At 43.0% G+C, this 15,839-nt stretch overlaps 1 long non-coding RNA gene across 1 annotated transcript; it reads left to right on the forward strand.

Moving 5' to 3' along the window:
• Window positions 1–38: 38 nt before the first annotated feature.
• Window positions 39–10,171, forward strand: LOC135184200 (uncharacterized). Its single transcript, XR_010305901.1, has 3 exons — window positions 39–130; window positions 7,131–7,242; window positions 9,387–10,171. It is a non-coding gene; the product is annotated as an uncharacterized LOC135184200 (long non-coding RNA).
• Window positions 10,172–15,839: the final 5,668 nt, after the last annotated feature.

Consider the following 15,839-nt stretch of genomic DNA (forward strand, 5'->3'; position numbering starts at 1 on the left):
CAGGATACTCCTCCAGTTTGTCTCCCTGATACTGCAACCTGGAGACCAGTCATTTCTCTAATGAGGCTGTGCAAACATCATGTGTTCCTCTGTGGAAAGAAATGGAGATGGCCAGGAGCAACAGGACACAGTAAGTAACATCTGGAAACATCTGACTCTCTTGTTTTATTTTCTATTAGATTCTGCCTTGTTCCAATTCCAAATGAATCTGTTTCCAGTGACTGGAGAACAGCCCTAAAGGTGTAGCAAATAGATGGAGGAGCCAGCTCTGTTAAGTGACTCATAATATCTCTGCTGCCATCTTGAGTAAGAGGGAAGTCTGAGCATCAGATCAATCTTTTGCTGTTTGATCAAGTTGCTAAAAGTGGATCTTGTTAAATTAGCCAGGCCAGACTGATACCTGGTGGGCAACATGTTGTAAAGTGTGTTTGCACCAGGAATGTTTGCCACCTTCAGCAGCATTTCAGGGTACCTATCCCAAATGCTGTCACTTTGCTAGTGAAAACTAGTGGCAAACAAGGTGTGAAAGCTGCACTTTGGGTGGTTCTCATCTTTTCTTCTTTGTATGTTTGCCTCTTGCATTATTGCAAGCATGATTTCTTTATGTTCTGGATGGATTGAATGAATAAATCACAGAATAAACCACAGCCGAAGATTAAGGATTGTCCTGCTAAAAATGTAAGGTCCAATAACAAATCTCACTTTAAATATATCAGAACTAGGAAGTTGTAGTGTTAACCTAATGAATGTAATGTAAGTTATTCTTGTGGGTGAATGCTGCTCTAAGTACAATGCCCTTACAACAAGATGCTCAGAAAAAAAGTCTAAAAATAGAATCATTTAGGTTGGAAGAGACCACTAAGATCACCAAGTCATTAATAATATCTAGGACTTCATATGACTGCATACAAGGTTGGCCTGGCTACAGCCTAGTGAGTGTAATGTATGCTATTCTTGTGGGTGAATGCTGCTCTAAGTACAATGCCTTTACAACAAGATGCTCAGAAAAAGTCTAAAAATAGACTCATAGAATCATTTAGGTTGGAAGAGACCTCTAAGATCACCAAGTCAAGACATTAATAATATTTAGGACTCCATATGACTGCATACAAAGGGCTGGCTACAACCTAGTGAGCATAATATATGTTCTTCTCGTAGTGAATGCTGCTCTAAGGACAATGCCTTTGCAACAAGATGCTCATTAAAAAAAGTCTAAAAATAGAATGATTTAGGTTGGAAGAGACCTCTAAGATCACCAAGTCAAGTCATTAATAATATTTAGGGCTCAAATAGAGGTAGCTGAAAGAAACCTACCCAGCAGAAAGAGTACTCACCACCAAAGTGAGCCTGCCAAGTGTCCAAATAAAGGTGTTCCTGCCACATCAATGCTGGTCAGTGGTGGGAAGATGTCTTCTCCACTTCTGCCACCTTGCAGATATTTATTTGTAGCTTTATCTCCCAGCACTGCTCTGTCTTAATCTTTAATATATCACAGTATCACAGTATCATCAGGGTTGGAAGAGACCTCACAGATCATCAAGTCCAACCCTTTACCACAGAGCTCAAGGCTAGATCATGGCACCAAGTAAGTGACCATGAGGAAAACTTCTTTACTTCAGGTACCAGAGTCCTGGAGGAGGCTCCCCAGAGAGATTGTGAATTCTCCTTCTCTGGAGAGATTCCAAACCCACCTGGATATTGTGATCCTGAGCGACCTGCTCTGGGTGACCCTGCTCTAGCAGGGGTGGGGATTGGACTAGATGATCTCCAGAGATCCTTTCCAATCCCTCTCATTTTGTGATTCTGTGGTTTAATAGGGTTGGATTCTGTTCAGAATTATGGTAAATCCAGAATAATCCTGCTTTGGGCAAGCTGTTTTCAGTAGTGCTGGTGTTCATCTATGTGCTTAATAGATAAGAGAAGGAGTTTCCCCCCAGATTTGGTAATTTCTCACTGGATTAAGCTAGCCAGTAGCCTGAATCTAGTTGTCCAGAGATGTTAATGATGTGTAGTGATCTGAATTCTACCAACACAGACATAAAAATAATTGTTGATGATGTGGACTTCGTTATTCAGTACATCCAACTGCTCTTGGCTTGAGTAATGGCCAATTTTCATAGAATTTCATAGAATCAACCAGGTTGGAAGAGACCTCCAAGATCATCCAGTCCAACCTATCACCCAGCCCTATCCAGTCAACTAGACCTATGCAACTAGAATAACCCAGTTTGGTAAAGTAATGTACCCATTCCCCTTTAGAGTCACAAAAAGTAACAAATTGCACTCTTCTTTACATTAAAGTACAATTAAATTGCTGCCTAAGCAACATTACAGCTCTTTTTGTCTAATCTCTGCTTTGTAGATTAAAATACAAACATTTCCAGGCCAAGAGGAATTCATTCAAGGAGGCTGCTGTCTTTTGGATGTGTTGGCATTGATACTACTTAAAAAAAAAAACCAAACATTCCAAAGAGTAGTTAGCCTTGCATACCCTTTGAAGTAGAAAAATGAGCCAAAGAAATGTGAGATAGGAGATTCAGGTGCACTTTATAGCACAGTGGTATGATCCAGTGGGAAAGACATGCGTGTGGGACTGAGCAGATAGGGACTCTTTTCTCATTCCTCAGTTTTCGTGGTAGTTTGAGGAAGTCCAGGTTCCTCTTAACAAAACCATAGGGACAGAGGCCCATCCCAGGGGGATGAACCTGCTCATCCCAGGATATTGTAATGTTGTTATTCTATTCTGTCTTAGAATCATGGAATGGCTTAGGTTGGAAGAGACCTCCAAGATCATCCAGTCCAACCTAGCACCCAGCTCTAGCCAGTCAACTAGACCATGGCACTAAGTGCCTCATCCAGGCTTTGCTTGAACACCTCCAGGGATGGTGACTCCACCACCTCCCTGGGCAGCCCATTCCAATGCCAATCACTCTCTCTGGGAAGAACTTCCTCCTAACATCCAGCCTAGACCTCCCCCACCACAACTTGAGACTGTGTCCCCTTGTTCTATTGCTGGTTGCCTGGCAGAAGAGACCAACCCCACCTGGCTACAACCTCCCTTCAGGTAGTTGTAGACAGCAATGAGGTCACCCCTGAGCCTCCTCTTCTGCAGGCTGCACACCCTCAGCTCCCTCAGCCTCTCCTCATAGGGTTTGTGCTCCAGTGCACAGTTATCTTCATTCTCACCTCTGGAAAGGGGCAAGAGTCATTTCAGTCCTCCAGTCCTGGCTATGCTGATGGCCCCAAACTGGGACAGTTTTCCTTCATATCTCTTAGCTCAAGCTGCACCATGGGAGGCTTAGATTGGGTATTAGCAAGAATTTCCTTACTGAAAGAGTGGTCAGGCTTTGGAACAGGCAAGTGGTGGAGTCATCATCCCTGGAGGTATTCAAGCAAAGCCTGGATGAGTCACTTAGTGCCATGGTCTAGTTGACTGGATAGGGCTGGGTGCTAGATTGGACTGGATGATCTTGGAGGTCTCTTCCAACCTGGTTGATTCTATGATTGGAAGTGTAAAGAGAAAAATCTATTTATGAGAGCATGGTTTAGTGAGCATAGTGATGTGGGGTTAATGGTTGGACTTCCTGATTTAAGGATTTTTTCCCAACTCAAATAATCCTGTGAATCTCTTCTATGTATTTCAAGCAGAGACTGTTTCTTGCTGCATTTCTGAGCAGCACCTACTCTAGAAGCATCTGTTCCTGAAGTGTTACTGGATAAATAAGAGCAAGAAAAAGACTTTTCCCTGTGCTAATATTTCATTGGTGCTTTTATTCAGAGTTTTGGCCTGGAGCAAAGAATAATTGGCAAGCAGCTTTTAACTAAAGAGGCCACACTGACCTATTTCATCAGGGGACGATGGAATAACAAACCCACGTAATGCTCTAAACAAAGCTGAAGTCAGAAGTGAAGCCTGGGTTTGAGAGCTCCTCCAGGATTTAAAGCTGGTTTCTCCCTTCTCCTTCTAAAATATCTGGGGGAAAAAACCCAAACAAACAGAAAGACAGAGATGAGGTTATGCACATGGCAGTGGAAAACATAGTTGCATTACTGGGAGTCTGAGTGTGTTATCATAGAATGGTATGATGGTTTGGGTTGGAAGGGACCTTTAAAGCATATATTCCAATCCCTTGCAGCCAACAGGAACATCTTCAGCTAGATCAGGTTGCTCAGAGCCCCAGACAACCTGATCTGGAATGGTTTCAGGGATGAGGCATCTACCATCCCTCTGGGCAGCCTGTGCCAGTGTCTCACCACCCTTGGTGTAAAAAATTTATTCTTTCTATTGAATCAGAATCTTCCTCTTTTAATTTAAAACCATCACCCTTTGTCCTGCCACAAGAGGCCCTGATAAAAAGTCTGTCCCTATCTTTCTGACTGACCTCTTTAAATACTGAAAAGCCACAAGAAGGTCTTCCTGGAACCTTCTCTGCTCCAGCTGAAAAATTCCAACTCTCTCTGCCTCTCATTACAGCTTAGGGATTCCAGCCCTCACATGACTGCGTGTCCCCTCTCCAAGTGACTCGTGTCTTAATGTTCACATGGTCTTTCTGAACTAACTGGATCAGATTTTGATCTGCAAACCTCTCCTGATTTCAGTGCTGCTCCTTAACACAAGAATTGGTTACACTGTTCGTGCAAATTGGTACATGGCATAAAAATGCAGCTCAAATCAGTCCCTGATGCTGTGACAGTTGCTCCACGTTGAGGTTCAATAAGGTTTTTGGTAACAATTCTATTTTGAGGGAATTTTGACATTGGGACAACCTGTAAAAGAGAGGAAAAAAAAAAAAGAAGCCAGATAGGGTCTTTTGCAGGTTAACTCCAATTTCTGAATAATTCATTTGCTGTCACCCACAGAAGGAGATATGAAATTGGTCTAATTAAAGGCAGATGTGCAAAAGTACGGCCTATATGATGGATATAAGGAAAGCATGCTTTTCCATCTGAGTGGCAAAGCCCACAGCCACAAATACCCTCTCCAGTGTGCTCACCTCAAAAATGCATCCACAAATATTATTCATCTCAGTGGTCTGCAGAGAGTTATCAGAGGTTAGAGCATCCTGAAAACATCTGTGAAATGAGGAGGTTTGTGTATGTGTGTGTTCGTCACTCAGTAAACAGTCACTTTTACTATAGCCACTCGGCTAAGAGAGCAGCAATTATGAGTAAAGTAGTCTGGAAGAGACTCAAGCGTTCAAAAATGGATAGTATGGGGAAAATATAACTTGGTGTTTACAATCTCTCCGACTTAAAGTCATAAAAAGGATCTTTTCAACGTGCCACTATGTCTCTCAGCACTTCTTTGTGGGCGAAGCTTTCAGAAAGCAAAAATCACTCTGAATTTGCCGCAAATACTTCTAAAATAGCTTCAGGTTTTGGATGAGGAAAGCAGAATATATCCACCTATAGAGGTATGCAGAAACCCTGAAACTCTAGGAACTGAGTAAGAGGTATTTTGTACTCAATTTGCATGAACAACCACTTCTTGGTTTGTGGATGTTGTTAGATCAGATTCCTTCATGGTCATCAAGGTGTTTTAGAGAGATATGTCTATTAGAAAGGAGGGGGGAAGTAAAGGTCCCCGTGGGATGTAAGACTGACAGCTTGTTAGAGATGATAGTTCCACTGCTGGAAGCTGTTAAGGGTGCAAACAGTCAACACCAGCCAGTGCCAGCATTTCTTTCCCTCACTCATAGAGACTGAAGTACTCCTGTGGAAGCTACTCCAAGCTTTGGTTCCTGAGGGAACCAGAGGATAAGCTACCAAATGGCAGTGTTGGGTGAAAGATTTGCTGATGATTGTCATTTTCTCTCTTCAATGTCTAGCTGGGATGGATGTGGTATGATGACTGTGGGTGCATAGCTGTAGAACAGAGGTGGGCAGTGATTCCCACTGATCCCACTGGATTTTGCCATCTGATCTGAAACCAGATAACATGTGGGCTGTTCCTGTGCCTCAGCTCTCCAGACTAAACCATCTTCACCTACTGAGTTTCTCATTTTTCTTTTAGACTTATGCCTTTGATGTTATCCATTAACACTCATAGATCCTATCCCCAAAGCCTCATTACTTTTGCTATGATAACCATTCCAGGTAATCTATTGCTAAAAGAAAGAAAGAAAGAAGAAGAAATATTTCTATAGGTTTGTCCATCTTGCAGCTCTCCAGCCCCTTGTATGAACAGAAAGATTTTCTCCAGAGCACTCAATATGTCTTAGATGAAGTTTTTTTCCTTCTAACCCTGATGCTGTAAGAAGATCTTTGTGCAAGAGCTGCAAGGTCAGATGTGCAAATATATATATTGGATGATTGCAGCTAAAGTGGACTTGACCTGGCTTTGCTGAAGTGGTTTGTCTTCTGTCCTTTCTGAGCTTCTTATATTTGCACTTGGTTTGCTTTGAAGAGAGCACTGAGAGGAGCAATTTCAAGGAATTCTCTATTTTCCCTGAACTATGAATTTGTCTCAAGAATGGCAATACTAGAAAATCTGAGAGGCAAGAACAGAAATCAAAACTACTCAGTAAAATGCTGCACATTTTCCCTGGTAGGAACTGCTTTCAGCTCCTCCACTTAGCATAACACAGATGACAATTCACAGCATTGCAAAGGTCAGCTCATTCTTGGTGCTCCTCTGGAATGGAGCCAAGTTCTGCTGTTCATCTCACGTAACAAAAATGTATAGATACAGAGGGGAATGGCTGACAAGAAGCTGACTACTGGAAAAGGTGGATTTGGGTGATTTTTTGCTCTTCATAGTGGCAAAGCTTAATGTAAATTCCACCACAAAAGTCTTAAAATACAAAAGAGAATCAAGAAGGTAAATGCTTGCAGATGCAGAACTAGGAATTTGTGAGATCCAACCCAAAATCTGAGCTTAGGGTTAGTTTTTGGGAGTGTAAGATGTCACAGGTTAAGATAGCTGAGCATGACTTTGATAGAAGAGACCTTAAAAAGAGTACTTTATATGACAGAAAATGGCTTCTGAAAGAATAAAGGCATCCCCTAGAATAGAAAGAACACCACCACCATAAAGCACTCATCGTGCTTTCAGTGCAAAGTGAGAATTTGCACTCCTAACCTCCCACATTGGCTCTGGGTCCTGAATAGCATCTCTGTTTTCTCTTCAGCTGAGCTAATGACAGATCTGAAGAAGTGTCAACACTGCAAGGGAGAAAGCTCGGAGCAGCGGGAGTGTGGCTCGCAGGGGAGATGGGAGTGACAGCAAATATGCTTTTCAAGGTTAGCTACTCCTGACTAATGGCCTGGTGTTTTCAGCAAGAAAAGCCAAAACCTTGCCCACAGCTATTGAAAGGCTCCAGACGAGTCCCATGCTCACTCCAAGCAGCAGCTAGTGAGGTAATGCCACTTCCCTCTCCCTGGCTCCTCTCCCACTGCCAGCCCCAGTTCATTTTTGAGTATTTGCTTTAGTCATAGGCTGCTGTCACCCATGGCCAAGTAATCCAGCCCAATTCTTGATGGCTCTGTGTGTCATTTCCTCTGCTGACAGGGGAATTGAATTTTATGTGAGTTCATCTTCCAAAAAAACTGCAGGTTGAGTGCAAGTCACCTGAGCACCACATGTGCTCTGTAATGCACAGCTCTGCTTGATATGCAATTCGTCCCTGGTCCCCAGGAGATCTGTGTTAGTCTGAGAATGAATCATGCTCTAGACATAGGATGAGAGGAAATTACCTCAAGTTGCACCAGGGGAGGTTTAGGTTGGACATCAGGAAAATTTTCTTTCTCAAAAGGGTTTTCAAGCCCTTGAACAGACTGCCCATGGAAGTGGAGTACTCACCATCTCTGGAGGGATTTAAAGGATGTGTGGATGTGACATTCTGGGATATGATGGAGGCACTGTCCCTGGAGGTCTTCAAGAAAAGACTGGATGAGACACTTAGTGCCATGGTCTAGCTGACTGGATAGGGCTGGGGGATAGGTTGGACTGGGTGATCTTTGAGGTCTCTTCCAACCTGGTTGATTCTATGATTCTATGATTTAGTGGTCAGACTCGATGATCTTAAAGTTATTTTCCAACCTAAATGATTCTATGATGTGCCAATTTTTCTTTTACTGATGTGTCCAGTTCAGATATGAAGCCTTCATCTGAGAAGGTGAAAATTAGGATGACTGAGCTACTCACGGAGGTAGATGGTGACATGGAGTGGGTGGTCTTGCTGCAATCTCATATTTCTCTGAGCAGCATAAATCTGGTCAAGCAAGTGGGGAACATTTCAGCTCAAGGGCAATGAGCTGGGTGAAGGACTGGAAGGTTGGATACCTTTGGTTTTCTTAATACGTTTTGATCACCTGGACAACATGTTCCAATATATGTTTGCTGCATTCATAGAATCATAGAATCAATCAGGTTGGAAGAGACCTCCAAGATCAGCCAGTCCAACCTAGCACCCAGCCCTAGCTAATCAACTAGACCATGGCACTAAGTGCCTCATCCAGGCTTTGCTTCAACACCTCCAGGGATGGTGCCTCCACCACCTCCCTGGGCAGCCCATTCCAATGCCAATCACTCTCTCTGCCAACAACTTCCTCCTAACATCCAGCCTATAATTCTCCCAGCACAACTTGAGACTGTGTCCCCTTGTTCTATTGCTGGTTGCCTGGGAGAAGAGACCGACCCCCACCTGGCTACAGCCTCCCTTCAGGTTGGAGGCTTCATGGGTTGGATTGGACAAAGACAATGTAGAGCTCAGCCCAAATTCTTGTTATTTGAGTCTGTTTTTTCCCCATGGTAAGCCCAGCCTGGACTCACACAGAAAAGAAGTGGATGCCACCTTTGAAGAAAATAAATGGAAATAGAGCATTATCCTGCCAAAGAGTGGAAGACTAGGAAAAGTTTCAACTGTGAAACACTTCACTGATTTTAGTGAGTGAACTGGAGCTTCACAAGCATGTTAATGCTTTTGTCAGTTGATGATGTTAGGCATGATCTATTCTGAAAATTGTATCTTTTCAAACAAAATCTCTTGTTCCTCCAAATGTGTTGGGTTTGCTTCCTGGGGCTTTGCTAAAGAAGGCAAAATAAAGCTGATGATGTCATTTGAGTGCTCAGCCACATTCACTGAGCAGAAAGCAAGCTGCTAAGAACCCCAAACTTAAATGGGAACCTAGTGCTATGATTGATGTTTGCAAACAAAGATAAAACCCAAGATGTTTTACTTCTGTCCTTTAGGTATTTTTCATTTTCTTCACTGCTAAATAGTTTTATTTCCCTCCCTCCTTCTGCAGCTGTCAAAGTTCCGTTACAAGTGAGAAATAATTTTGAAACCAACAGTCATTCTTTCCCCCCAAAAAGTATTGAAGTTTGTTACATTTTTTTTTCTTTCTCATAATAATTTTAAGTGTTACTCTGTGATTTCTTTCAGGAAAGGAAAAGAAACAAGAAGCCCTCTGAGGGTTCCCCATGGAATACCCTCTGATAGAGGTATTTGCTGACGTGAGGAAAAATACTTAGTTTCAGAAATATTGCAGGCATTTCCTCTGAGAATTTGCTCCTGCTTACAGCAAACAAAGAAGAGAAACTCAAACTGGTGCATGCAGGCATCAGATGTTTGCTATGAGGCATTTGCCAAGAAGAAAGAGGTTTGCAAAGGGCATCAGACTCCAGGAGACCCCCATGTAGACTGGGAGATGAGGCTTATCTCAGATTCTACCCAGGAGTCCAAAAAAACAGGGGGTTTATTTCTAAACCACCACTGGCTACACGAAGATATCTTTGCAAGTGCAGTTGTGACTCCCAGTGGGAGCTCCCGTTTTTCAACAGGTCTGAAATTCAGGCTGTTTCAGTTTTAGCAGCCTAAATGAGCACTTAGCACTTCTGAAATGCTTGGCCAAAAGCACTGCAGCCAAGAATGAAAGTTGCATGAACTCGGAAAGAACAAGGTATCGCATTAACCTTTGGTTATCAGAAGAATGTAAAACATCTTAGATTTATTCCCCAAGCTCAATTCAGTTTTCATCAGTGCTGAACAGCCAGTACACCAGTGACATAACTGGGAATATCATGAAGCAGCCAGCTTGAAGTCATTGCTGGCAGTAGGGTCTTTGTGTGTTTTGTGCCTGACAGTTTGTAAAGACCAGAATTCATCATTCAAACCTGATGCAAAAGAAGTTTTCAGTGTGCTGTGGTGGGTTTTGTGTTTTGTTCTAGTTTTTGGGTGTTTTAAAGATTGTTGTTGTTGTTTTTTAAATCATATTATAATGATTTTTTTCCAGTATGATTGGAGCTTGCTTCATTTTCTATTTTCCCCAAAGGGTTGCTATGGAAGATTGAATCTAATTCATCTAAAAGCAAAATGAGCAAATGCTAAACGAATGTGTTTGGCAGCAGTAAAGAAAATAACTCAGTCTGGAGATAAATTAGGTGAAAGTCCTGATCTTCATGTCTTTTGCTTTTCTGCTCTCCATCCTTCTTTATGATAGGTGATGTTATCCTATGCCCACTGAGTCATTGTCCCTTATGTCCACCATGGGACTTGAAGAAGGTTGTATGGTTAGTGCCATCCTGTTGGAGATGCCATCACATCATCCTGGAGAAAAGCCTATGTCCTTACTCAGATGTTGCTCACCACCTCAGGGTGTGACTCAAGACTACTCCACAAATTTGGTATATCTAAAAACCCCCAGATTTGGTGGGTTTGGACTCTAAAGCATCTCTGTCATGCCTGGAGGTCTTTGAGGCACAGATACTGTCGGCTGTGTTTCCAGCAGGGGATGAAATAAGAGCTAATAACAAGCCCTACGAGGAGAGGCTGAGGGAGCTGGGGTTGTTTAGCCTGGAGAAGAGGAGGCTCAGGGGTGACCTTATTGCCGTCTACAACTACCTGAAGGGTGGTTGTGGCCAGGAGGAGGTTGCTCTCTTCTCTCAGGTGGCCAGCTCCAGAACAAGGGGACACAGCCTCAGGCTGCGCCAGGGGAAATTTCGGCTCGAGGTGAGGAGAAAGTTCTTCACTGAGAGAGTCATTGGGCACTGGAATGGGCTGCCTGGGGAGGTGGTGGAGTCGTCGTCCCTGGGGCAGTTCAAGGCAAGGTTGGATGTGGCACTTGGTGCCATGGTCTAGCCTTGGGCACTGTGGTAAAGGGTTGGACTTGATGATCTGTGAGGTCTCTTCCAACCTTGGTGATACTGTGATACTGTGATACTGTGATACTGCTACAGAGCCAAACCCAAGATGCACTGATGGGTTTGAGTAACTCTTTTTCTGGGGGGTACATGTTGTTTCTTGGCCAGTTGCTATTAACTTTAATGGGAATGGTGTTAGATGGTGATAAAGGGGCCTTTTGGAGACCATAGAGAAATGGACAAGGAGTAAGACTGAAGTCACATCTCATTTCCCTTTCCTTCTTCACACAGCTTCACTGGAAGAAACAAATTGTTCACTTTGACTTGACTAACGAAGTAATCACTCTGCTGAGTTCCCATCTACTGAGAGATTGCAGATCCATATTGCTGTGCCCAGCACTGTAGGATGCTGAATGACCTCCACAGTCAGTCCTGTGACCTTCAGCTTAGGCTGCCATGACATTTGACACTCCTAATGGGCGCCTGCATGACTGTCCTGTTCTTCAAACATGCAGTAAGTTTGAAACACAGCAGATCCATTGGCCTGATGCTTTTTGGAGAAACAGAAAGGCACAACTCAAGTATCTGAAGGGAGTCTACAGGAGGGCTGGGGAGGGGCTATTTACAAGGTCTTGTAATGACAGGACAAGGGCTAATGGGTTTAAACTGGATTCAAACTAGATGTTAGGAAGAAGTTCTTTACAGTGAGGGTGGTGAAACACTGGCACAGGTTGCCCAGGGAGGTTGTGGATGATCTTTGAGGTCCCTTCCAATTTAAACCATTCTATGAAATATCTTAAACTGTCTTTATTTTAATAATAATCACTACACAGGCAACATGTTTGGGGGAGATGCAACTGGAAGAAGAAGCAGTTCCTCACTCTACTGTGAAATATAATCACAAATATCATTCAGAGATATATATATTCTGCAAGAAATTGCACACAAGAAGGGAGGGAACTGCTTTAGTAGACATCTGGTGTAGAGAAATCTGTCATGTCTGCCATTGTAATTATATGGTAATGACATGATTTCACATAGCTTTATAATCTCAGAAGCATACTGTTTCTAATTATACCTTACCCAGGAAAAAGGCCTTTCTGACTTCTGTCTTCCAATTACTGTTTTTATCCAGACACCTTCTCTCTAAGGAGGTAATTTTATGGCTACCATCGCTTGTGGTACCTGAGAACCACCTGAATATTGTTGGATTTATGCTCACTAGTCCCTGCAAGTTCAGCAAAGAGTATAGTTATTGCTGCACTTCAGATGGAGGAAATCTTCAAAACAGTAGCAGGGCTTTAAAATGGGCTTCTAAGAATAAAAGAAGGAAAAATCTGTGCCAAAAATAGAGTTATTGGCTTATGTTTGCCTCATCATTTTGCATAGCAACAAGTCTTTTGTTAGGTTTTGGTGTCTCAAAGACCTTTTTCCACATGCAGCAGAGAGTTTCTTCCCTTTAAAACCAGCCTCCAGAGACTGATATGCAGCTGCCATAGCTTGCAAACATCTCTCACCACTTACCTTGCCAAAGAAAGGTTGCTTCTGGTGGCTCGCTCACAGTACTTTGTGTTCTCTCTTAATTAATCAGAGCTCTTATCTTTTCCACACTTAATCTTGTCTAACATGCATTCCCAAAGCATCCCAATTTTATTTCTAGGAAAAAGTGTGCTGTCTTCTTGAGACTGTGTTTGTCATAGCCTGCCATCTCTCCTCAGCAGTATGCATCAGGAACCACACTGATTCATTCCCAGAGAACCATCTTTGAATATTCACACTATTTTTATTAAATAGAACTCTGCTTTTTTGCCTTCTTTCTCCCCTTTCCCCCACACCCTCCAGCTATTGCCAGCCTTGTTGAGTCAAAAGAAAAAGGAAGAAGTGGGAAACGTACTAAAAAGAGGTTCTTGTCTGTATGGAGAAGGTCTGACACTGTCACAGGTTAAAGCTGGGTAAGCCCCACACAATTGACAGACTCTTTCTGCTAATCCCTCTCCTTTCTGAAAAGGAAGAGAAAAGGATAAGAGAGAGGCTGATTGGTTGGGAAAGAAGCTAAAACAGCTTCAATGAAAACAGCAACAATAAAGTGAAACAGAAATAAATAGACAGAAACTAATGCAGAACCCAGTCCCTGATGGCAATGACATCACTGATGCTGAGGGCAGGCACTGGCACTTTGTCCCTGCAGAAGATGGGAACAGGATTCAGGCGCAGGATTCTGGAGCTGGATTCAGGAACACACGGATCAGGATCAAAGGCAGAACAGACAGACTCTTCCTCAGACATGAGCCATCGAAGAAGAGGTTTGACCTTGGTGATCCCTCAGCTTTATACTGAATGTGATGTAGACGGAATGGAATCCCTAGTTGGTCACCTTAGGTCATGTTCCTCCCCACAGATGCACCCCAGTATGGTACACAAGATTCAGCAGTGACCTTTGTCTCCACGGGAGCAAGTCTAAGCAAGAGCTTTGCACATGTCAAAGGGAGGTTTCCAAGGGCAGAATTTTGTCTGACATTTGCTTGGGGTCACCTCAAGAGAGATCTCTCCCTACCTCCCTAACTGTTCTGTTCTATCTGGTTGAATTGTAAGAAAACTAAGAAAGCAGCTAGAGATCTTTCATTCTTGACTGAGACAAGTACCCACTTCATTTGGATAATGAACAGGGCTGAGCAGATGTGGAGACACCTCGAGGTGAGCTTGATTTCTCCTGATATTAGTGAAGCTCAGTTCCAGCTTTGAACAGACCACAGCAGCATTGCATCAATGACTCAGAAAGTGACACAAGAAAGCAGGGCAAGGACAAAGAAGAAACTGTTGGACCCTCAGCAAGCTTCAGTACTCTTCAGGGCTGCTTTTGTGCTGGAGTGTTTTGGAACAGGGCAGTGACATCTGTTGAAAATGAATAGATATGCCACATAGTATCACTCCAATATCACCTTCCATAACAAGTCAGTCTCAATTATCAGTATGGATGTGATGTTGAAATCTGGTCCTGAACTAGGAAATCTACTCTATAACTCTTTTTTTTTTTCCTCCCTAGAAATTCATTCCAGAATGGAAATTGTCTCTGTGTGCTGCCCAGATTTCTTTGGAAATAAGTCTTAACCCTCACTTTGGGACTGAGAGATCAAGAGTATCAAGGGATCTCTAGAGTCAACAATATCTGGGTAGGAGCTCAGATTTCTTCTCTCTGGACCACAGCTTCCCATAACCATGGTGAATATCCATGTGGCTCTTTTAATGATGAGAACCCATACCACCTCCCCACTCCCTCCAACACTTAGAATTGTAGAAACATCACCACTCTGAGCTGCTATAGTAGCAGAGTGCTGAGCCTCAGGCAGGATTATGCCCATGGCTCAGGTTGAAAAAATGTGCCAGATTAATGGGCATAATCAAGACTGACATTGAGTAAGAGGCAAGAACGACTAATCAGATGCTAACTTAGCTGATGCTGGCATTACTGAAAGCCTGGGGGCATAGTCCAAGGATAAAAACATAATGTCTTATCTAACCAAGGAGTCATTTGTGCACCACTAGTTACAACGTGTCCTCAAAAAAGGAAAGAAGGAAGAGAAAAAAATAATATCTATGACACATGAAATTATTTTATGTCCCAGAAATGATAAAAAAAAAAACCCAGACAAGTGAGGTGTTCCTGTACCAAATCTTTATAGGGGAAAAGCCTACTGAGACTTAACCCATTGCATTGTCCACTCTAAGTCCCCAGGATATGGAAAAATCCATTAAAAAGAAAAAAAAAAGAAGTAGAATGGGGATGAACTCAAAATGTGAGTCTGTCTAGGGCCTTGCAAACCTCAGATTTGGCATATTTCTTGCTATTTGGAGATTGCTAGGATACATGGAGCCTCCCTACTCCTCGGTTCAGTAAGAGTTCAGGCAGTCTGGCAATCTTCTTTTGGCCAAGGATCGTTTTCTGGCACCACATCTCCCTATTTCTCAAGACTCTTCTTTTCCTCCAGATTCAACAGGATGTTGAACTGGGTCTGACAGAACAGCTCATGGAAGGGAAAGGCCCTCTGACACGAAACAACGTCACTGGAGAGCAAACTGTAATGTCAGGGAAGGTATCTGAAGGACAAAACCAGGAATGAACCAAACAGTGCAAGCCATCTCACTTTCCAGTCTTCTGCAGCACAGTTCATGAGTCTTAGCAAGGAAAGAACTTCTGAGTAAAACTCAGTAAATTAAAACCCAACCACAGTCATGTGGGGAAAACCTGGAATTGCATTTCCATAGTAAGGGCTCTTCCCAGAAAAGCTAGGCATGGGTCAACATGAAATGCAACACCACACATCTACAAGAGAGTCTGTCCACTGCTTCCTTCCAGCCTTTTCCATTTTCATCATTTGCCATCCCTTGAAACCTTCTGCCCTAACAACTGGCAGTCATAACTGAGCTCTTTTCTCAGTGGGAGCCTGGGGAGATTTGGGCTGCCTGAAGTCATAGAATCATAGAATTGTTTTGGTTGGAAAAGACCTCTAAAATCATTGAGTAAAACCATCAACCTAAGACCACTGCAAGGGTTTGGGTGTTACCTGACCCTCCCCATCCTGCCCCCCCCCCCCCCCTTATGAAATCACCCAGCTGAGCCAGAAGTTAAAGAATGAAGCTATATTTACAGCTTAGCACAATATATGAGCAGATATACACAAATATTTACAGTTGTATACAAGTTAAAACTAATATAGAAACACAATACTCCTCCCAGAAATCAGAGTCCCCAGGAGGG

Source organism: Pogoniulus pusillus, chromosome 20, assembly GCF_015220805.1.
Source record: "Pogoniulus pusillus isolate bPogPus1 chromosome 20, bPogPus1.pri, whole genome shotgun sequence".
Lineage (NCBI taxonomy): Eukaryota > Metazoa > Chordata > Aves > Piciformes > Lybiidae > Pogoniulus > Pogoniulus pusillus.